Source organism: Atractosteus spatula, unplaced genomic scaffold (assembly GCF_055471065.1).
Source record: "Atractosteus spatula isolate fAtrSpa1 unplaced genomic scaffold, fAtrSpa1.hap1 Scaffold_87, whole genome shotgun sequence".
Lineage (NCBI taxonomy): Eukaryota > Metazoa > Chordata > Actinopteri > Semionotiformes > Lepisosteidae > Atractosteus > Atractosteus spatula.
In genome coordinates, this window is record NW_028296920.1 from 76,146 (window position 1) to 100,374 (window position 24,229).

The 24,229-nt window shown below is 44.4% G+C and overlaps 1 non-coding gene across 1 annotated transcript; it reads left to right on the forward strand.

Moving 5' to 3' along the window:
- Nucleotides 1-19,362: 19,362 nt before the first annotated feature.
- Nucleotides 19,363-19,436, forward strand: trnat-agu (transfer RNA threonine (anticodon AGU)). The gene has a single exon. It is a non-coding gene; the product is annotated as a tRNA-Thr (tRNA).
- Nucleotides 19,437-24,229: the final 4,793 nt, after the last annotated feature.

The window sequence follows — 24,229 nt, forward strand, 5'->3', positions numbered from 1 at the left end:
TTTAGGACTTTTTTTTTACCGCATATAAAGCTATCAATTCATCTTACATTTCTACTACATCAGTATTAGCAACGTTATCTTTACCTAGCACTAAATGTAGCTTTAAATAAGAGTAAATTTTAAAATATAAGTAAAAGTAAATGCTATTCCATATATTGTAGCTTTGTGGTATTTAGAATGTTTATCTGAGGATGCAAGGGAAAGTATTATACCTTGCGAAACATCCAAGACAAAGGTAAAAGAGGCTCATATTTTAATAAAATTTTCGATCAAAAGAAAACCACTCTGTATATCATCGTTAATATCCCAAGATATCGACGTTCAGTTGAAAGATTTGAAGAAACTCTCCAAGAAGCAACTGCAGTAGCGGAGTTTTGATTTGAACCGATGTTTGCACCTCAATAATCCATTAGTCCTCGAAAGAAACAAAGGCAAGGATGTTTTGAGTGTCACCATGATCCTCTTCTCAATTCAAAAGAAAGGTTTTGTATGATCCTGATTCCACTAGAAAAAGAGTCAATTTCTGCCTGCACTGATATCCCTTCAAACGATTTGTAAGATCTCTGGTAGAATATACAGTAGAATCCTGGTCTATTTCTTCTACTAAAAGAGACTATGGGACTGAGTATTTTGATGTCGAACTGGGATTTAAATAAACAGAAACAGTACACTACATTGGGCTACGCGTATGACAAAACGTGGGCGTTTCAAGTCGACCTTTCCATAGCTCAGTTGCTAGAGCGTACAACTGTTTAAAAAAAGCAGCGGGCGATTATGTCGCTGTTTTGAATCCGGCTCGAAGGATGGTGTTTTCTTGCTCCTTAATTAAAAAGTGAAAACAGCGAATTTGTCTTTCACTTTTACGTTCACCAAACGCTCAGCAAACAGAGAAGCAGAGGCTCCTGTTCTGATCTATCCTCACGTCTGATTGTCTTGCTTTGACCTTTAAAATGTGCACTGTTGACGGTTCACTCTTCCTAACACAATTAAAGACCTGCGGAAAAAACTCGGTATCGGGAGTTTAGTTCAGTGGTAGCGCGCACGTACTCTATGAAGCTTCGTTTTCAATCGCTGGTGTCTCCACTCCCGATTCTTTTTAAACGCGATATCTTTCCTTCCTCGTGTGACTTCCCTCGTGTGTGAATTTCAGGGAGACACATAAACCCTTTGTCTGTTTTAAAGATACATTTTTTTTTAAAACCAGACAAAACGAAAGACGTAGTAATTAGACACACGTAAAAAACACGTGAATCTAATTGAGAAAATGTGGACAGGGGCAATGCATTACTAGTAGCGGCTCTGAGCTCACTGTAGTGCAGTTGACTAAAGTGACAGTAGGGTTAGTGGCGCAATGGATAACGCGTCAGACTTCGAATCAGAAGATTGCAGATTCGATTCCTGTCTGGCTCGTGAAGCTTTTAAACCACGCTACTCAACACTGTCCCCTAGTGTGTGCGGTCCTACACAACCTTACTATTGACTGGATGAGTCTCCTGTTCCATCTCCAGTTCTTTCCACACATTCTGCCTGTTTCACCACCGTTGTTGTAGGACAACAGCCACAGATATGAGAAGAGATACTGTTCCGAACAACTGTCTTAAATAATCACGTTGATAAAGGTGACAATAAGTTTTTTTTCTTTAACGTAACCTTACATTTGCCTATAAAGTTCACACTATTTTCTGTAGCCACAGATCGCCAATATTTCTGCTGTCTCCTGAGAAACACAAGTATAGAGTTCAAACACAATAAATAATACCACAAATCTATTCAGTTAACACCCAGATGTGACAGAACGGATGTAAGACTTACACCCCCTTTAAATATGTATTTCCTTAATTTCAGTTCTCTTCCCTCCCCAGTATACCTGCAAATTCACTATCACATAATAAAGGCTGTACATGCATTACCTCTAATACAGCTACTAATAAAGATATACATTAAAGTTAATTATTAATAAATAATACTATTATTCATAAAGATGTGTATTCATAAGATTCATCGTGAATAGTTGTGGTGTCTGGAAAGCAACGCCAGTGGGCAGTGATTCGTCAAATATACGTATTGTAACGCCCTCTCCCGGTTGTGAAGAGGAAGCGCCCCTAGGCGCTCATAGTACCGCTGGGCAGGCTGGGAGTTGTAGCCGGGGAGAGTCTGAGGGTCAGCACGATGACCAGCAGCTGACCCTACCTGTGTAAATAATGTCATAGTAGTTCTAGTGTCCTGTGTAGTCTTATAAGTGTATAGCTTGTTGTTAAGTAATTACCACCCTAAAGATGTTTACATGCTCCGTCAGTCTCCTCATGTGTGTGTATATTCTGTGTTTGGTTTTGTGTGGTTGATAAAGAATAAAGCTATCGTTTGGTTCATTTATCTCATCTCCATTGGTCCTTTGTCCTGAGAAGAACCTGTAAATGCTACATTGGTGTCAGAAGCGGGCAGGATGGACAAACCGTGGCAGACATTAACCGATTCTGTCAAGCGCTGGCTGACTCTAAAAGAGACAGAACCCACCGGCAGCGCACATATGGAGCCTGAGCAACTCCTGGGTGCGACAGGTGGCCACAGCCCACAGTACCAGGGCTACTTAGTAGTGGTTCTGCCGGTAGAATTGGGGCAACTGGCTGCTACTCCTGGCCAGCAGATACCCCAGAGAGAAGATACCCTCCCTTCCGGAGCCGACCAGCGATTCCCACACTCATCGGCGCGGGTGCGACCTCTACGACTGGGAAGCGCCTTGGGAAACCTATGAGGCGCAGTTCCAGCTCGCGGCCCGAACGAATGGCTGGAACCGGGCAGAGATGGCCAGCCACCTGGCTGTGGCGCTGGAAGGAGCAGCCTGCCTGGTGCTCCTGGATTTCCCGGAGAAGGACTGAGGAGAATATGCGGCACTGGCAGCAGCTCTTCGGCTGCGCTTAGGCGTGGAGGAGGTGCCGGACCTGATGCGGGAGAGGCTGGCCCTGCGGCGGCGCCGACCAGGAGAGCGACTGGGCCCGGTTGCCGCTGATGTCATGTTCCTCGCCCGCCGAGGATACCCAGCTTTTCCCCGGGAGGCGCAGCGGGAGATGGCTCTCCAGGCCTTTCTCAAGGCCCTCTCACCCGAGGAGCTGCAGCGCCATGTACAGCTGGCAGCGCTGGCATCGCTGGAGCAGGCCTTGGCCCTTGCTACACGGACTGAGGCCGTGTTCGGGGTGGCTGGAAGTGCCAGCAGATGCAGTGCGCCCTGCCGGCTGACCGAGGCGGCGACGGAGGAGTCCAGCGAGGGGGAAGAGGAGCCAGCCCATGCAGCAACCACCGCGGAACAGCCCCGCACGCTGTTTTGCGACCGCTGCGGGAAGAGGGGACACCGAGCCCGGTACTGCCGGGCACCCGAACCTCGCACTCCTCGATCGGCATCGGGAAACGGGAACAGGGCGGCACAGCGCGGGAATGGCTGCCCGCCCTTGAACACCTCAACCCCCACTCCGGAGAGCGCTGTTAAGACCGGCGCCCCTCACGCCACCGTGGGGCGAGTCGGCTGTAGCCGGGGCCTGTACCTCCACTGCCAAATCGAGGACCAACCCTGCCTGGCCCTGCTCGACACCGGTTCATCGGTAACCCTACCCTACTTTTCAAAAACCTGTCTGTGTGTTTGATTATTTTTATTTAAAAAAAGTTCAATATTGATCATAACTAAAGAAATTAATGATCACGAACAAAAAAAAGGGCTGAAGATGCGAGTCGCTCTTGAATCAGAGCTGGGTGACACAGGCTTCTGTTCTGATATGGTTGTACGAGAAGCAAGAGGAATCGCTTCTCTCCTATGGAGCATGAGCTGAATCAGGAGTGAGACATTTCGCGTGTTCGTGCATATGTCAATGCATGACCTACATTGTAAAACTAAAACTAAATTAAAAACTAACATTAAGTTATCAGAGACATTAAATTATATACAAACAAGAGACAGGCAAAGTAATAATTCTACATTAAGTGTCTTACACTGACCAAACTAATTGAAATGGTCTTATTCAGAGCCTGTGCAGTTCGTGCTAATTAGAACAACACCAGTACTGAACCCTCAGCACCGTACTGAGCACAAGTTGAGCTGCTCTCCAACTTTGCTACCCACGGGTTTTCGTTGCAATGGAGCTCAGAGAAGGAGCTGATCTCCAGACAGTAGTGTTAAGTTGTCTGCAGCCTCATGCGAATTTCGACAATTTACCCAAAGTGTTTTCTATAGCTTTCAGGTGCAGTTAATTTATATAAAGGAAGGTAAATCGTTTTAACGCAACAAAAGCCAGGCAGGAGTCAAACATACAATTTCCTGATCTGAAGTCAGACGCGTTATGCATTATGCCATTGGTCTTACATCGCTCAATTGCACCATAGTGACCTCAGTGCCACTCATAGTAATACATACTGTATTTCTGATTGAGCGCTGAGTGCAAAGGTTGAATAAGCTTTGCTCCTGCCAACGATTCGGCGTGAAAAAGCACAGCATTAAAGTTTCACAGACAAATGCAGCATGCCGACAAAACTAATTTTAAAAACAACTACGGCACACTACGATTCGCACCGACTCAAAAGTGATCACGGCAGATGTTGTTCCCTGCATAACGCTGAAGGGACCAAAGAGCATTGCTGTTGGGAAGACAAAATGAGGCTTTTTTCTGCCTTGATGTTAAGCTGACAAATACTATCTTGAAACACCTAGTTCAGTTTCTCGACAGACTGTCAAGCAAAGTTTTTACCCATTGAACTCGCAATAGAAGGACGGTCTTAACCCACAAACACTTAGCAGCAGCGAAATTCAAACCTACCCCTGCGAAGAAATTTTTGTACAAACCCAGCAACTTAGACCACCCAGCCACACTCCCAACACCTTACTTTTTTCAGAGAACGCCGGGTTCAGCTCTTGGTGTGCGACGCGTGAAAACGACTGCACCTTCATTTTCCGAGATGTTTCCTATCACTTCTTTGTCAGCTCTGAATATAGCTCTTTTTTGGAGCAGGCTTCAGACCTTTTATTTAATGTATAAAGGAGGGCGCATTCCTAAACGTGTAATTCCTGTTTTAGAAATGTTTTGGGCGGTGTGTTTTATATAACACACAAACAGTGTTCTGTTTGTATTCTGTAGACCTCTGTAGCAATCGTACTGGATGTGACACGGATTCTGAAATGTTTCTTGAAAAGGTATTTAGGGTTGCTTGAATCTATAATAAAAAAGTTACCTGAAACTTCCTACCTTCCAATCACTGATGTCGCTCTCCCTATACCTGTACGTGATGTTTTGCAGATGTGCAGTGTGCCTTTACTCCTGTATTAAAAACGACCTCCGTTGTCGGTCGGAGTTGAAGGAGAACTAACTGCACAGAAAAGTACGTAACGATAAAATGTTTCTACACTTCAGAATGTCCCTATAAATCCCTGCTCACACACGTCGGTGTGGGGAGCGGGCAGGTAGAGAGCTTTTACAGATGCTCATGATGTTTCTCACGGGGTGTTACCTGCGGTAGTATCTTTCTCTGCGCCTTTGGAAAGAAAAGAGCGGCTCCAGTGCAAGGTAAGGTCAGAACAGCCGGTCTTCTTGTCTTACAAAACAAGAAATTTATATCAACAGGGAAATTGAACAATACAGAAATCAGCGCAGTATAAAATAGGAAGCAATCAAACAAAATGCTCAGAAAAAATCGTAGTTGAGTAAATTGGTGTAAAAAAAATATTTGTAAGCAAAGGAGAGCCCGCGCTGCGCGTGAAACACATCAATCGTTCAGCATTTCTGAAATGTTTAATTGAATTGACAAAGAAATCCTCTCCTTAAACTTCGAAAAGGATTATCTGTTGAGCCAGCAGGCATAACACTGCAGTTGCCCGTTTCTCACAGGTGTTTGAAGTTGTGGATAACTTTTAGCAGGTTTGGTGCCCTGGCTTAGCTGGTTAAGACGCCTCACTAAAAACCAGAAGACCCTGGGTATGAATCCCAGCGGTATCTATTTGTAGACAACAGGCCACTCATTGTCAATATTTATGGAGCTCAATTTAGAGACAACGGGAGAAGCATGAGTTACAGCTTTCTGCAGCTGTTTTATGTAACTTTGTATCTGTTGGCTCTGTGACGCAATGGCGAGCATGTTGGACTTTTATTCCTTGGTAGAATTAAGTCATTCAAAGGTTGTGGGTTTGAGTCCCACCAGAGTCACATACCATTTTGATTCAACCTTTCGAAATCCTCTAGGGATTGGTGTTGATCAAGTCAAATAAAAGACTTCTTAAGAGTCCACAGTTGGAAATGAACCAGCAGCCACAAGAAAGAAATTAGCACTGGACTGTGATCACATTACTCCTGTGCTGGAGTCTTTTCTAAACTCCTTCAAATCCAGACTCAAAACCCTCTTCTTTAGAAGAGCCTTTAATGAACTATTATTTACCCCTCTGTTCCTACTGTATTTAATACCACCATCTATTGTCTCCTCTAACTGTGTATTCTCATCCTGTTTATCTTGTGCTTTTTGTTAACTTTATTGTTGTCATTCTGTAAAGCACTTTTGAAAAGCCACCTTTAAAGGCACTATATAATGTAAAGATTATTATTATTATTAATAATGAACAGTGCATTTAACACTGAGAACATGCAGTCCTTCTTTGCAAAGGATTGCAAAAGTTGGGAATTAGCTTTTCACTCGTTTTGTTAAAGACCGTATCCTGGCTTTGTTGCAGGAAATGTCTGGATGCCATCACTGGATCAAGTCTTTTTGATGCCTGACACTGTGTGTTGTAACGGCTGTCACTCTTGACCTAAACAACAGAGAACACTGTTGAAATCGCTGGACTGCCTAGCGGACACTTTGTTGCCTTCTTCTGACCTGTATTTAATGCGATTCTCTGAAAATGTGGCACGTTATATCTGTGCTACCTTTATGGAGGGTGAGCACACTCATAAGAATCATAGATTCGATCACAAGCATCTAAAAATGAGCATGAGAAAATGACATCACGCTATAAGGCTGAATGGCACAAATTCTCCTGTTCCTTCTGCAGCAAATGTGTGTTTTTTTTGCTTCTTAACACTGAGATAGTTGGAGATAGTTGGCAGCAGTGGGATTCCAACTCACACCCCCAAAGAGACTGGAGCTTTAATCCAGCTTTAAACTAAAAACTGGGTGACTTGTAAGGGCTGGTAGGAGAGGAAAGTAATAAATGCTTCTTTTTTGGACAAAGTCTTTATCTACTAAAAGAAGGAAAGAAATATTTGATTATTAATTTTTCACCAGTTGTTTTGATCAAATTATTGTAACGTGGTGCCATATTAAGGTATAATATGTACATGAATGTCATGTCTGAGTCGGTGATGGCAGCTGACTATCGCTGAAGGACTGTTCATCATGAGCGTGTAATCCGGCATAATGAGGGAGAAGAGATTGGCCTCTGTGTCGCAGTGTTCTAGGCAAATGTAAGGTTTCTTTCTTGTAAAATATTTGTGCATCTTGAGTGCATTTTTGTTGCTGAAAATTGATCTTGTGCATTTGAATTAATTCTGATATTGTCACCTAATTCTATACATTTTATCAGCCTACATTTAAAGGAGCTTAATTGCATCAATTAATTGCATAGTGATAGTATTTCTTGCCTTTTAAATACTTCAGTGTTAATGATGTTAAGTGACATCATTGCAAAGGCGATATTTTCTGATGGCTGTTCCGGTAATAATGATTCGCGTTGGAATTACTACTGTCATTACTACTAATAGTGATAAAAAAAGAGCATTCACAGATCTCTGGATGTTGGTCTGGACTCTAGAAAGTGTTTAAATTCATAGGCGACTCTGGACCTCAACACCTGTTGATGGGTCACTTCTGTCAGACACACCAGTGGAGCCCAAGCCCACTTACACACACATTCACACACACTGATAGATATACACCTACACTCTCACATACATTTACACCCACAGACACAACACACAATATACACAAAATCAGACACTCACAGATACACACCCACACACTTACTCACACACATTCACAGACACACAAATAGACACTATATACACACATAGACACCGCATCCACTCTTAGGTACAGATACACTATAACTAACACTAATGCAGATACTGCCAATATTACAACACTAACACTATCATCAAACCCTATCATTGTTACTAACACTGACAAAAACAACTACTAGACTAATAATATGTATAATAACAGTAATACTGTCATGAAACCTAACATGATGATGAGTGTTAATACTCTGACACTAACAGTATAATTATCACTAAATTTAACATGAAAACTAGCATTAAAACTAAATTTAAAAGTATCTATCATCACAAAGTCACATGTATACTTGTATTATTAGTAAAACTACCAGATATACTCTCACTAATATTAACATGAATACTAGCATTAATACTGAAACTATCAGTAATGCCATGATCATTAATACTCACATAGACACTACACACAGTCTATTTCCCTGCACTATTTCACTCTTGCTTCCTTCCAATAAGGACGGAGCTGCTGGAGAAAGGGCGCTATAGAGGATCGCTGTGGAGAGCTGCTGCTGTGCTTTGACATCTGAGCTCTGTGGAAAACGATCTCAATACAATTCTGAAAAACGCGACTCCCAGAACGCCACCCGAACAAGTCTCCACAGCTGAAGCTGTATCTGCTGGGCGGCGCAGTCGTCGTGCACAAAGAAGGCTTTGAAAAGCATCAAAAGCATGTCATTCCGAGTTGGTCGTTTGTGTTTTCCGTTCAGACGTGAAATACCGGGAGACAGAGAGAGCGATGTCTTCCTCGTTAGAGACCGTGGTTTGATTCCCCGACAGCGAGTTGCTCTCCTTCTACCTCCTTAGAGAAAGGACTGCCTTTCACTTCTCTGCATTTTCTTTCACAGCGTCATGCACCTTTTCATTGCTCTCACTTTCAGAGCCTGTGCACAGCACACGACTCGACATCAGGATGCGCATTGAAGTGACAGCAGGAAGCTTTGCGACATGCACTGTGCAGATCCCGTAGATCCCCACACTAGGAATCCCCAAACAGTGAGCGTGGCCACTGTGTTTCCACCCGGTTTTGAACCAGGGACCTTTCGCGTGTGAGGCAAATGTGAGAACCACTACACAACGGAAACGATGGGAAACCATGCACAGTGACCCAGTGCTGAACTTCGCCAATGCTATTCAGCTGCTTCCAGTGCCTTCGTTGGAGTGCGCTGATTGACCGTGCTCACCAGAGACCAGCACGCCTGTCATGGACGGAGCAGGAAAGGCGGCGCCACATTCTACAGCCCTCTCCACGCAATCGACGCAATCGGGCTACTGAAGTGGAGAAAATCTCCTCTCCAGAAAGTGCAAATATCATCTTGGAGAGTATAAATTCTATTGCCGAAGGTCAACACTATCTACCAGAGTCACCCCACCCACCTCCTGCAGGTTTCCGAGCTGCAGTGATGATCACTTCGGCTCACAAGCGAGAGGTCCTCGGTTGGAAACAGGCGCCCCTTCTTCTTGTACGTTTTGCACATGATCGAGTGGTTTTAGTGTGGCTCCTTCGTACACGGTGCTGATCTTTTGGAAAGCAGGAGGCAAAACTGACACGTTCCCATACCGGGAAATGAACCTGGCCCACCTGGGTGAAAACCAGGAATCCTAACCACTAGCCCATATGGGAGCACGCAGCCTTCTTCCGTGTGTCATGCAAGCAAACTGTAATTGCCGTTTGCACTTAGAGTGTCGAAGGGTCGATGTATACTGGGGCTCAGTTGAAATGCAACATCAGGACTTTTCCGACTCCTGTCACACGAAGAGGGCACAGACTTTTCTGCCCCACCGCGTGTGTCTCGGTATCTCGCCGTGATTGTATAGTGGTCAGTACTTTGCGTTGTGGCCTTAACAACCCCGGTTTGAATCCAGGTCACGGCAGAATAGGGGTGTCTGCTTTTACTACTTGCATGCAGAAGGCAATAAAAAAGCCAATCGATGTGAACTAACGAAGTTTTACAGAGGAGTACTGCCTGACTGGATCGTTGATGAACGACAGAGGCCACTCCGACCTCTTCTCGGTTTTCTTCAATGACTTACTAAGGATCTTCTTCACATTCGCCCATGCAGGGGAAGCCAGTTACACCAAAGCAAATGCAGGAAAGTGCATTTCAAGCAGAGACCAGTGCATTTCAAGGAGGGACCTGTTTACACCGAGAGTGGTCGGAGTATGGAACAATGCGCCGAACGCTGTTGCTGGATACAATTCTTGATGAGATCTTGGGCTCACTAAGCAGGTAATGGCAGGTACCGCTCGCTCCCGATGCTCGCTCGAAGACGGCCTTTTCCATCGGCCAGGGCCTCTGGCAGTTTACTGTCATTCCCTTTGGCCTGTGCAATGCCCCGGCGACGTTCGAGAGGCTGATGGAGAGGGTGCTGGCATCGGTCCTGCGGAACCAGTGTGTGCTGTATCTGGACGATCTGCTGGTTCATGCCCAGGGTTTCGACCAGGCCTTGACGAACCTCCAGGCAGTACTGGCCTGCATCCGCCGTGCTGGCCTGAGGCTCAACCACAACAATTGAGAGCTCCTGCGGCGGGAGGGGACCTTCCTCGGACATGTTGTTGGACCGCGAGGGGTGGCTACAGACCCAGGTAAGGTTGCTGCAGTGAGGGGATGGCCAACTCCCCGCACCGTCGCAGAGCTGTGCAGCTTTCTGGGGTTGGCTTTGTATTATCTGAGGTTCGTCCGGGACTTTGCCAGCATCTCTCCCCCGCTGCACTGCCTCACCGACAAGGGCCGCCGTTTTGACTTGGACTCGGGCTGCGAGACGGCTTTCGGTCGGTTACGTGAAGCTCTGGTGGGGGCCTCCGTGCTAGCCTATCCCGATCCGTGGTTACTGTATATCCTGGATACCGACGCAAGTGACTTGGGGGTGGGCGTGGTGCTGGCACAGGAGGGGCCAGATGGGAGCGGGTAGTTGCCTACTACAGTCGGGCTTTGAATAAGGCTGAACGGAACTACTGCGTGACCCGTCGCGAGCTTCAGGCCATACCTATTCGGGACCCGATTCCTGTTGAGGACCGACCATGCGTCCCTCACCTGGCTGCTCCACTTTAAGGAGCCGGAGGGGCAGATGGTGCGATGGATAGAGGTCCTGCAGGAGTATGACTTCACTGTTGTGCACCGTGCTGGATCTCGCCATCTCAATGCCGGCATTCTCTCGCGGCACCCCTGTGAGGTTGCGGACTGCCACTACTGCGCCCGGTGGGAGCAGTGTGAGGGAGCCGTCTGCACAGTGACGGAGGCAAGCACCTCGGCCACAGCCCTGGAGGGGCCGCTGGGGGTGGGCATGTCAGACCTGGCACAGCAACAGGCAGCTGATCCTGACGTGGGGCCGGTGCTCCGCTGGAAGGCAGCAGGAGCGCGGCCTGCGCGAGAGGAGCACCCCCAGCACCCAAAGTCCGTCAAGGCCCTCTGCGTCCTGTAGGAGGCCTTGGAGGTAAAGGACGGGGTGCTGCGCCGGGGGTGGCAGGTACCCTCCAGTGGCGAGATACGGTGGCAGCAGGTGGTGCCACAGTCGCTCCGCGCGGCTGTGCTCAGAGTGGTGCATGGCCAGCCGGGCGTGGGGCATTTCGGCTGTAAAAAAACCCTGCAGCGTCTCCGAGGCCATTTTTATTGGGGTCTTTGCCACCGGGACGTGGAGCGGTATTGCCGAACATGTGCAGTGTGCGTGGCGCAGAAAGGTCCCCTCGAGTGCTCTCGGGCCCCCCTCCAACAACACCAGGTGGGGGCTCCTATGGAGCGGGTGGGGGTAGATGTTTTGGACCCGTTTCCGCGCACCGAGGCCAGAAACCACTATATCCTGGTAGCAATGGACTATTTCACGAAGTGGCCGGAGGCCTATGCCCTCCCGGACCAGAGTGCCCCCACGGTGGCCAATGCACTACTGGAGGGGATGTTTGCCAGGCTGGGGGTGCCGGAGGAGTTACACAGTGACCAGGGGCGTAACTTCAAGTCCCAGGTCTTCGCCAGAGTGTGCCAGCGCCTGGGGATCTCTATGACTCAGACCACCCCGCTGCATCCCCAGAGCGACGGGACTGTGGAGCGGTTTAATCGGATGCTCCCCACCCAGCTGGCCTCCCTGGTGTCCTGTCACCAACGGGACTGGGACCGCCACCTCCCCCTCGAGCTCTGGGCTTATCGGACCGCAGTCCAGGAATCTACCGGGTGTACCCTGGCCTCACTCATGCTGGGCCGGGAAATGCAAACCCTGGTGGACCTGGTCTTCGGCCTGCCGCCCGGAGACGAGTCGGCACCACCAGCTGGACCGGACTACGAATAGGACCTGTAGCAGTGGATGTGGCGGGTGCACAGCTTTACCCGGACCCATCTGACTCAGGCGGGAGTCTGGCAGAAGCGGTACTACGACCTGCGCTGCAGGGGGCCTGCCTTCCTGCCCTGGGACTTGGTTTGGGTGTACAGCCCGCACCGCCGCAAAGGCCTCAGCCCTAAGCTGGCGCCTTTGTGGGAGGGGGCCGCTGAGGTCCTCGGGGTGGTAGGCAAGGTCTGCCACCGGGGGAGAGTGGTGGTTCTGCACCGAGACCGCCGGGCCCCCTATTGGGACCGGGAGGAGGAGCCTCGCGGGGAGGCTCCGAAGGAGCAGCCAGGGCCAGAGCCGGCCTACAATGGGGTGACCGTGGGCCGCCGGCCACCACCGCTTCGTAACAGCTGCTCACGCAGAGTTCCACAGCCTTTAGCCTAGTATGAGTAGAGCCTGAGGGGGTGTTCGATGTCAGCGGGACGCCAGACGCTTCAGGTGGGGACAGTGTAACCCCCCTGGCCCGGTGGTGAGGAGGAAGCGCACCTAGGCACTCATGGTACCGCGGAGCAGGCTGGGAGTTGTAGCCGGGGAGAGTCTGAGGGTCAGCTCGATGACCAGCAACTGACCCTGCATATGTAAATAGTGTTATAGTAGTTTTAGTGTCCTGTGTAGCCTTATAAGTGTATAGCCTGTTGTTAAGTAATTACCACCGAGATGTGAATGTGTTCCATCAGTCTCCTCATGTGTGTGTATGTCCTGTGTTTGGTTTTGTGTGGCTTCGATAAAAGAATAAAGCTGTCGCTTGGTTTACTATCACGTCGCCACTTGTCCTTTCCTGAGGGAACCTGAAAACAGTACAGTATTATAGCATGAACCCCTGACGATTTTCTTGATACGTTTTATGTGCTCTTTTGTATTGTATGTATTTTTGTTGTTCAAATAAAAAGTAAAAAACACAACTTTCCGGATGCGGCTGCTGTAAAAATAAAATGACATCAAGGGTGCTGTACGCAGAGGTCTGAAACCTGCTCTACAGAAGAACTGTATCCAGAGGTGTTAAAGAAGTCGAGATCTCGCCATGAGAGGGGAAGCATCTCAGAAAAGCAGGTGCAGTCGGTTCCACGGTCATAACGCCACTAAGTCGGGCGACAAGAGCAAAACCCACCCGGCTTCCTCCGGGCAAGTAATGTTTCAAAATTACAGTTCGGATTTATTGGAAAACTTCACAAGAATTATTAGGTTAGGACTGTAAAATTGTTTTTTAATGTCTTGGTATATTTACCTTCATTTTAATATAGATACAGTATAACCATAAATGATGTTAAGCATATTGAACTTTTGTCGTACTTTTTAAAACATTTTAGCTGAGGACACACGGCGACTATTATACCTTGTGATACATGCAAGACATCTGTAAACGAAGATGTAATTACAATAAAATTGGCAATTAACAGAAAACCACAATTTGTATAATATTATTCCTCGAAATGAATGATCAATTGAAGGATTTGAAGAAACTATCAAAGAAACAGCAGCAATAGCAGATGATTTTGGTTTTGAACCCATCTTTACACTTCAATAATCCATTTGTCCTTGAAAAAAGAAAAGACAGGCATATTTTGAGTCTCATAATTATCCTCTTCTCGATCCAAAAGAAACGTTGATTGCTTCTGTACTTTTTTGGATTTTCTTACGAAGATCTCACGAAGTATTGCCAGGATCTATATTTAGCGTTCGGTAGCGATAACACTGCTGATATTGATTGAGTAAAAATCTATGATGTATTGACAGCTTTATCTGAAGCAAGAAATCCTCGAACGCCGCTTATGAAGTGTTGGGATTCATACCAAAAAATGCCTTTTGTTTTCCCACCCAAAATGCTACTATTACATTACACATTATGCAAACATTACCAGTTTTAGTAGCTTCTGGGCGTGATTTTCCAAAACTGAAACTAATTACAAATTATTTAAGATGAACCATGTCCAAAAATTGTAAATCAGGATTAATATAATACCAAATGAAATTACTACAGAAGAAAATGTTTAACTGAAATATGAATAAGACTATGCAAGCCTACAAAATAGAACAATTCAATATTTATAACTTATTTTTTTATTTTTTGAGAAATGGGCTCACACGCCGGAAGACACTAACGTTTCTCTTCGTTAGAGTATGTGAATAACAGTTTAACCCCAAATGTCTGTAATTGTGGTTCTGTTAAAATTCAAAAAAGCATCTATCAATAGTACGAAATTATTAAGAAAGGAAGAAATTGTGTTATTTCATAAACTGTAAGACATGAAGACATTGACAGGTTATATCCTTTGCTTTGTCTTTTAACGCAAGCGTTCAGGATCCAAGCCCATGTTCGGACGGTTGTGTTTCTTTTGTAATCATCAAATGGCATTGTTTTGTCCGTCAGTTCTTTCTCGAGTTGTACCATGGATATTTTATACCATCAATACTTTTCATGCTCTTTTGCATTTTCCTTCACATACGGAAAAAAACTCAAGGCGTTCTTGTCACTGTGCTACACAGTACAGGACACGCAGTGAGGAATTCATGCAGCTTTCAGCTCAGTGCGGAATCCAGGGGGAGGACTCGCTTGGTGAATGATCTCTCAGGAAATCCCGGGTGAGATTCAACATCCCGGGTGAGGTTTTTCTGCAACAGCCACGACAAGTGTGAAGACGTTCTCTAAATTTCCAGAAAGTGACTTTAAATTAGTTCACATTCTTTGGTAGTTAACAGAACTAAATGCTTTGGAGGTACATTTAAAACTGCAGAGAGCACTGTAGCACTTCAAGTTTAATTGTGTAAACCTGGCTCTCTATGAATACGAGCAAAGAGTACCTCATACATGCAAAGCATGCACTCTACCACTGAGCTACATCCCCGACATAGAAGGTTGTGGAAGTGACTTAGAGATGTGCAGATGCTCACAGAACACAATCCATCTTTTGCATCTTTTAAGTGCTCTTGATTAAACTATGCATAGAAAAACAGCAGTACTGATGATTTTCATGGACTGATGCACACTTGTTCTGTACAACTCCAGTGATAAAACCTTGTCTGTAAATATTGTAGAACGTAAAAGGGTGAAACAACGCTCCAACCACAGGAATGGTAACAGAAAGGATCATTTTCTTATTTAATACGTCCTTTTGAGATGCATTGTCAATGCATCTCAATATTAGAATATTAGAATATTAGAATTCCTGTCTTCTTGATGGATTCAGACTCCTTCTCAGAAGTCCTTGCTTACCAAATAACTTTACAGCTAAGGAAGAGTAGCTCGGAAAATACCCAACTCAACAAGCGAGCGCGTTGGTTGCTCTTGCTCTGAATGCAAGGAGCTGTTTTTTTTCGCATTAATCATTATTAACCAGAAACAGCTGCACAACTGGTCGCATTTGTGATTATGTCACTTCTCTGCTTCAGCAAGGTCAATAAAAGACTCTAAAAGTAGTAGAGAAAAACCGAATTAAAATCCTATTAGCAATTCTGAGCGATATCTGCATACAGGCAATCCAATAAGAACGTTGAAATGTTTGAATATCATCTCTCTATATATTGCGCTGCTTTTTACTTGGAGTAAAACTATTGGATTGGAGGAATACTAACCACTGGGTTAAAATGTATTGTTTTTATTTGGAGAAATCAATGAACTCTTGATTTTATATGTTTTAAAAGACGGTCATGTGCACAGAAAAAAGACAGTGCTGAGTATTTTTCTGGAGACGGAGCATGAAGTATTGCCAGGATCGATATTTAGCATTCGGTAGTGATAACACTGCTGATATTGATTGAGTACAAATCTATGATGTATTGACAGCTTCATCTGAAGCGAGAAGTCCTAGAACGCCATCTATGAAATTTTAGGATTCATACCAAGAAATGCCTTTTTTTTCCCACCCCAACTGCTGCTATTGCATTACACATTATGTGAACATTACCAGTTTTGGTAGCTTCTGGGCACGATTTTCCTAAACTGAAACTTATTACAAAATTCTTTAAGATGAACCATGTCCAAAAATTGTAAATCAGGACTAATTTTAATATTAAATGAAATTACTACAGAAGAAAAGGTTTAACTGAAATATGAATAAGACTATGCAAGCCTAAAAAATAGAAAAATTCAATTTATATAACTTATTTTTTTATTTTTTGAGAAATGGGCTCACACACCGGAAGACAATAACGTTTCTCTTCGTTAGAGTATGTGAATAACAGTTTAACCCCAAATGTTTGTAATTGTGATTCTGTTAAAATTATATAAATCGTAAGAAATTATTAAGAAAGTAAGAAATTGTTTTGTTTCACAAACTATAAGACAATGAAGAGAGTTTACTTCGCTTTTGTTCTTTTAACTTAAGAGTTCAGGGTCCAAATCCATCTGCGGATGGTTGTGTTTCTTGAATTTCTTGTAATCATCAAAAGTCGTTGTTTTGGGCTTCAGTTTTTTCTCGAGTTATACCATGGATATTTTATACAATCAATACTTTTCATACTCTTTTGCATTTTCCTTCACATACAGAAAAAGTTGAAGGTGTTCATGTCACTGTGCTGCACATTTATGCAGGACACACAGTGAGGAATTCGTGCAGCTTTCAGCTCAGTGCCGAGTCCACTGTGCGAGATCGCTCGCTGAATGATCTCTCAGGAAATCCCGGGTGAGATTCAAAAGGTAAACCTGGCTCTCTATGAACACGAGCAAAGAGTTCTCACTCAACAGAAGATTGCGATGTGAGTACAGTAATATAAAACACCTGAAGATGCCAGGGATTGAACCCCGGACCTGTGGAGCAGTAAGTGACTTGTAGCGCTGACATAAGAGATACTTACATAAAGTGCTTTTACTGACCACATTACAAATCACAGGAAGTAAGGTCTTAAAACATTGGGCAGTAGTGGGATTTAAACCCACGCCCCTGAGAGAGTGGAGCCTAAAATCCAGCATATTAGACCATTCAGCCACACTACCTCTGGCCCCTTCTCCTTTCCTCTCGTTGCTGAGTATAGGTGCCTTCATGCAATTGAGCCAGGTTTGAATCCCAGCCAATGCATCTCCAAATCTTTTCAAATGAATCTGTGATCTTGTAGCACATCCTCTGAAACCAGCAATCGAAATTGGAAACGTCTTCTTCAACACTGAAAAGCTCAATTAGGAAGAAGCAGTTGTACACAGGACAGCAGTACCGTATGTGTTCTTGATTGATTCAGACTCGTTCTCAGTGGTTCTTGCTCACCAAATAACTTAAAAGCTGAGGAAGAATGCTACGAAAAATACTAATCAAAATACAAAATAATAATCATTATTAACCAGAAACAGCAGAAACACTGGTCACATTTGTGATTATGTCGCTTCTCTGCTTCAGCAAGGTCAATAAAGGACTCTCTGAAAGTAGTTAAACACTAAAGAACTGCAAAACTGAATTCAAAATCATATTAGGAATTCTGAGTGATGCCTGCTGACATGCAATCCAATACGGATGTTGTCTTTAAATAAGAATTCTCTATGTTTCCCTGCCTTTTCCCTGGAGTGAAACCATTGGATTGAAGGAATTCTTATCACAGGTTTACAAGGTGCCGTTGATATTTGGATAAATCTATGAACTCGTGATTTTTATATACTTTAAATATCGGCCATATGCACAGAATAAAATGACAGTACTAATGATTTTTCCTGAGACGAAGCACAGCTTATCTTTCCAAGACAGCTGATAAAGGCAAGCCAGTGGATACTCTAGCAGAACATGGAAAAACGTTCAGCTTTGTAACCAACAAATTCCCCATTTAGATCTGACATGTGAGGTATGCTTTGTGATTGCTTGAAGTGAAACCCACAATCTCTTTGGAACTTAGACAAGTTATTTCTGATGGAGCGCTATGCGGAAAGACTTAATCAGCTCTACCCCTGAGGATGACTCGACTTGAAAATGCAGAACATTAACGTTTCACAGATAAAAGGAGCACAACCGACATTAAAATTGAGGGCGCACTGTGATTTGCACTGACTCAAAAGTGATCTTGGTAGACAATCTTCCCTGCTGAAGGTGGAAACAAGAATTTGTGTTGAGAAGAAGAAACACTTTTTTCTCCCTGCTTTGATGTTAAGCTGATAAAGTAGCTTTTAACACATTGCTCCACTTGGTGGTTGTAACACAGAAACTCCTAGCAGCAGTGGAATTCAAACCCACACCTCCAACGAGACTGGAGCCTTAATCCAGCACCTTAGACCACTCAGCCACACTACCCACTATGCCCTGTCTCTTTGTCTCATTACTTTCCCGGAGGAAGCCGGGTGGCTTTTGCTCTTGTCCGACAGTGGCGTTATGACTATGGAACCGACTGCACCTGCTTTTTCTGAGATGCTTCCCCTCTCATGGTGAGATCTCGACTTCTTTAACACCTCTGGATACAGTTCTTCTGTGGATCGGTTATGTGGGAGACGGCACTTCGATACTAAGATCGAAAGTGATCTGAAACTACCCAGCTTTCAATCTCTGAGGTAGTTGTCACTAAACTCGGACGTGATGTGCCGTGTGCCATTACTTTTGTTGCGTTCAAGAGTATTCGTTGCGTGAGCTCCTCACTGCATGTCCTGTACTGTACTGTGATTTCATTTAGAGTACAGCGACTAGAACGCCTTGAATGTCTATCAGTATGTATATATAAAAACGCTAAAGAACATGTAAAGTGATTAACATTTCCTTGATATCGATTTTCTGATTATGTCTTGGCTTCATTTAATGAATTTCCTTAGTGACAGATAATTTCTTTCCGGTATTTTTTTCTGGTGCTGTTATTGATCGCATACGAAACATTATTCTCATAAAGAACATGTCACCTACAAAGTCACTATGAAACTGGTATCAGGAAAAGTTTCTTAATATTTCTTTTGATTAGCATGCAAGTGAATTTGATCATTAACTATGGAATTTCCCACTAGCGTGGAGCTCAAACTCACAATCTTGAGATTCAGAGTTTGATGAAACACGGATCATGGAACGCAGATGTCTCAGAGCAGTTGAGACGTGTCCAAGTGGCTGTCAAAGGACAGCACTTTGGCGGCACCGTGGCTTAGTTGGCTAAAGCGCCTGTCTAGTAAACAGGAGATCCTGGGTCCGATTCCCAGCGGTGCCTGTCTTACTGTCTTACTGTACAGAATTTATCCTTACGGGCAAATCCCAAGCGCTTTTGGGTTGAGAGGACGTAAGAAGGTTTTTGTTTTGTGCCTTGATGTCAAGCTGAGAAAGCATCTTTAAACACTTTGCTTAGTTTCTCGAGAGACTGCCAAAAAGCAGCTCCCTCCCTTTTGTCTGAAGTCAGCTGAAAGGGGGTCTCGACAGAAGCACCTGGCAGCAGTGGGATGCGAACCCACACCCCCAAAGAGACTGGAGCCTTAATCCAGCGCTTTAGACCGCTCGGCCACGCTACCCGCTGTGCGCTGTCTCTTTGTCTCATTACTTGCTCGGAGGAAGCCGGGTGGGTTTTGCTCTTGTCGCCTGACTTAGTGGCGTTATGACCGTGGAACCGACTGCACCTGCTTTTTCTGAGATGCTTCCCCTCTCATGGCGAGATCTCAACTTCTTTAACATCTCTGGATAAAGATCTTCTGTGGAGCAGGTTTCAGACCTCTGCGTACAGCACCCTTGATGTCATTTTATTTTTACAGCAGCCGCATCCGGAAAGTTATGTCTTTTACGTTTTATTTGAACAACAAAATTACATACAATACAAACAAGAGCACATATAACGTATCAAGAAAATCGTCAGGGGCACATGCTATAATACAATTACACTTTATGAAAAACGATTACACAAGGTAAATAAAGATAAGGTCCGCACAGCTTGTTCTTACATTTCGAAAGAGTCCATAAATACCCCTTTACGTCTATTTTGAACTGTTCAAACGTAGGACTCTTCCCAGACCATTTCACTTTATACCACATTCCTAAACGAGGATGCATCTCCTGTTTTAGAACTATTTTGGGCGGTATGGCTTATACAACACACCCACAGTATTCTAATGGTGGACTGCAGATCTGTGCTATAGTTCAGTCGAATACGAAGGATCCAGCAATCGTACTGGATTTGACTGGGATTCTGAAATGTCTCTTGCAAAAGTATTCGGGTTTGCTTGAACCTTTGATAAAAAAGTGATCTGATCTGAAACTTTGTTTTGTGCCATCTTGCAATCTCTGAGGTAGTTGTCACTAAACTCGGACGTGATGTGGCACACATGTGCCGTGTGCCTTTACTTTTGTAAAAAACTGGTATCGGGAAAAGTTTCTTAATATTTCTTTTGATTAGCATGCAAGAAAATGTGATCATTACCTATGGAATTTCCCGCCAGCGTGGAGCTTGAATTCACAACCTTGAGATTCAGTGTTCAAGAGTCACAGAAGAGGTCGGCCTGGTCTTCAGTTTGCCAACGATAAGCTCCGGCAGTGCTCCTCTGTAAAGCAGATTGTTCGGATCGGTTATGTGGGACGGCACTTCGATACTAAGATCGTTTGCAGCACACGCATGGTTTCCCCCCTTCACACAAAAAACAGATGCAGCCATTCAAAGTACGCGGTACAGACACGTACCGCAGGTAATTGGCTACGGCGTCGTGCATCGTGACGCGCGATGACGCAAAATACCGCGGTGCGTGTTTGGTTGACCGACAGGGGCACTCGTGGTCCGTTGGTCTGTCGTAGAAAGACTTACTGTAAACGTCTTTACTGTGCCCGTTGTAGATATTGAATTTTACCACTGAAGGGAAATCTTAGTAGCTGAGCATAAAAAGAATAGGAGCATACTGTAACGCGTGTGAAGGCCATAAACGATATTAATTTTGGAACATAAACATACAGTATATAGCTGGTCTTGGTACTTTAAAGAAAAAAATACACACCAGTATTCCATTTCTCCCTAAACATTGTAAGCTTCGAAGTCTTTAACTAACGTGATACCGGAGTCAACAAGCATACTTTTAGAATTTGATTAAAAGGGAATATAATATGGAATTGCGTATCTAAAGAATCTAAAGAATATCTAAAGATTTCTTAAGAATTTAAGAACTTAAAAGTTAAAGGAGATGCTTCATATTGCTTGACTAATTTTAAAAACTAAGTTATAAATGCAGACGCTCCCTCGGTGCCGCGCCGGGTGTAAATATCAAAGTACTGTATACATTCCCAACAAGAATTGTACCCATCTGTCATGCAAATAAAACACCTTGAATTGAATTGAATTGAGGGAGAGAGGGGGTACGGGGACAAATATACTGTAGACAGGACTCAAGGCAAATAAGATACTTACGGGTACGCAGGCATTCACGACAGCAACATACAAAACGTTTGCACGTACTGAGTTAAGTTATTACTTGGTTTTCAAAGTGCAATGAAATACAATATTGTTGTTGCTGCTGTTCTGGTTGTTTTTATCCCGTAAAGCGTTTTGAGAAGCCACCTTTAAAGGCGATATATATTGTAGAACCGCTGATTCTTATGGAATGTGTTCCACAGGAGATTCAAATTTTTATTTATTTTTTAATCGCGTATCTAAGGAAATCTCAGTATAACTTTGTTCATGAACAAACAGTGGCATGTTACATTATCATTAGTTTTTTTAACAAGGCTCGCCAGCTAATGTGAATCGAAACCTGTCTTGCTAGCTTTTAAAGTCGTGCATGTGTAAACGACAATTGAAATAGAGAAAAAAAGACCTGACTGACAAGATTTAATTAATGCAGATCAGTAAATCAAGGGACAAAACAACTATTGCGCCCAGGTCCTCAATGCGCTTTGACGTGCTAATGCGTTGGTTTAACAGTCCGGGTGTGGCAAGCCTCCAATGTCTCCCGACTTCGGCAAAAGGCACCCGCCTTTCATTGGAAGACAATGAACACACTCTAGCCGTACATGTGAATATAGTATAAAGACACCAAGGGATTGGGTGAGCTCCCATCACAAAAAAAAAAACTGCGAACCTGCACTACAGCGACCATAGTATAGTATGGAGACCAAGACCTTTTACGGGAAGAGACGGGGTGCTTCTGCCGCCCCAGCTTCCAAAGAGCGAAGGGTAAGCAAATACAGCAGACTTCATCTGAAATACGCGATTACAGCGCATATTACAAGGTATTATTGCCGTTTTGAATTTTAAATTCAATTATAATTATTTCTTCGTAGCCTGTTCTTCAAGAAAACACCGCACGGGCGAAACGATCTACCACCAGGACAGTAAAAAAGAAAGCGGTAAGACGGAAAAAAAGAAAAGTTTATTTTGACGTCTGTTCCGCGACTGATGAATACTACTGTGTGACTTTATTTCTTACATGAATTATGTTATTTTGCCACAGGCCGTGGGTCTCTGCTCTCGGCCACTGGCCAGGGTGCCAACCTGTAGAAGCAGCACCTGTATGGAGACATTTCGGCAGCAGCGGGAGCAGTACGATGCATTACTGGGGAGGATTGGGAGCCTAGAGACACTCCTGAAAATGCAGAGGAAGGAGACAGTATGTTCCAGCAGTCAAACAGTTGAGCAGCTGTCTCCCGAAAAGTGCCTCTCCCCGCCGCGCAGGTTGCAATGCCTGGCGGAAGCTCTGCCCCCCGCAGAGCACACACCGCCTCAGGACACTCCATCCCGGCCTCTCAGTTCACCACCACGCAGGAATCTGTTGATGCTGTCCCCGCCGCCTATCTCCCCCCAGGAAGCACAGCGGAATTCACAGACGCCAGTGGGACGAATAATTCTCCCAGATGTCCAACTGCTACCCATCACTCAGGAGATGGAGGGGGGGTTGTACTTGCAGTGCATCGGCATAGACGGGAAAGCAAGAGCCGACCGCTACGCCGCCCTCGTGTTTCGAAATCTTGTGACTTTTGAAATTTACTGGGGGTGGACCACGTCTGTAAATTTCGATGGGTCCAGAGGCAAAAGTGCCTTGCCTTGCAATCTCCAGGAAACCATTAGTACGATGGTGAATCGGAGATTCTCAACCCTTGCTGCGTACGACTGGAAAAGAATTCGTGATCGGATCAACGAAATGCTTCGTAGCAGGAGGCGGTCTTTTCCTCTTGTCTAACAGTCTGTCCACAAACAAAACATTCCTGTTAGACAAGAGGAATTGAAAAAAAACAATTTTGTCAATGAAAACCGGTGTGTGTGTCTCTCCCTGCTGGATGTCCCTCTCACAAACTGCTGAATGAATAAAATAATTTTATTGAAAATGCGTTTGCGATTGTCTGGTCTTTAAATTCTTGAGATACGCGATTCCATATTATATTCCCTTTTAATCAAATTCTAAAAGTATGCTTGTTGACTCCGGTATCGCATTAGTTAAAGACTTCGATGCTTAAAATGTTTAGGGAGAAATGGAATACTGGTGTGTATGTTTTCTTTAAAGTACCGAGACCAGCCATATACTGTATGTTTAAGTTCCAAAATTAATATTGTTTATGGACTTCACACGCGTTGCAGTATGCTCCTATTCTTTTTATGCTCAGGCACTAAGTAAAAGGAGATGCTTCATATTGCTTGACTAATTTTAAAAACTAAGTTATAAATGCAGACGCTCCCTCGGTGCGCTGCTCTGGTGCGCCGGCTCTTACACAGTGCCTGTCTGCCGTAAGCGTTACAATATACATACCCAACACTGCTTGTACCCATCTGTCATGCAAATAAAACACCTTGAATTGAATTGAATTGAGGGGAGAGGGGGGGAATACTAAAGCCAATACTGCCGACGTGCTAATGCGTTGGTTTAACAGTCCGGGTGTGGCAGGCTTCCAATGTCAACTCGACTCGATTGGAAGACACTGAACGTATTTTAGCCCTAAATGAATTAATAGCAAACATGGTTTACATAAAATACATTTTTCCAAGAAAGTTTATAATAATACGATCTATAGTTGAAATCTGAGCCTACTTTAAAAATAAAGGAA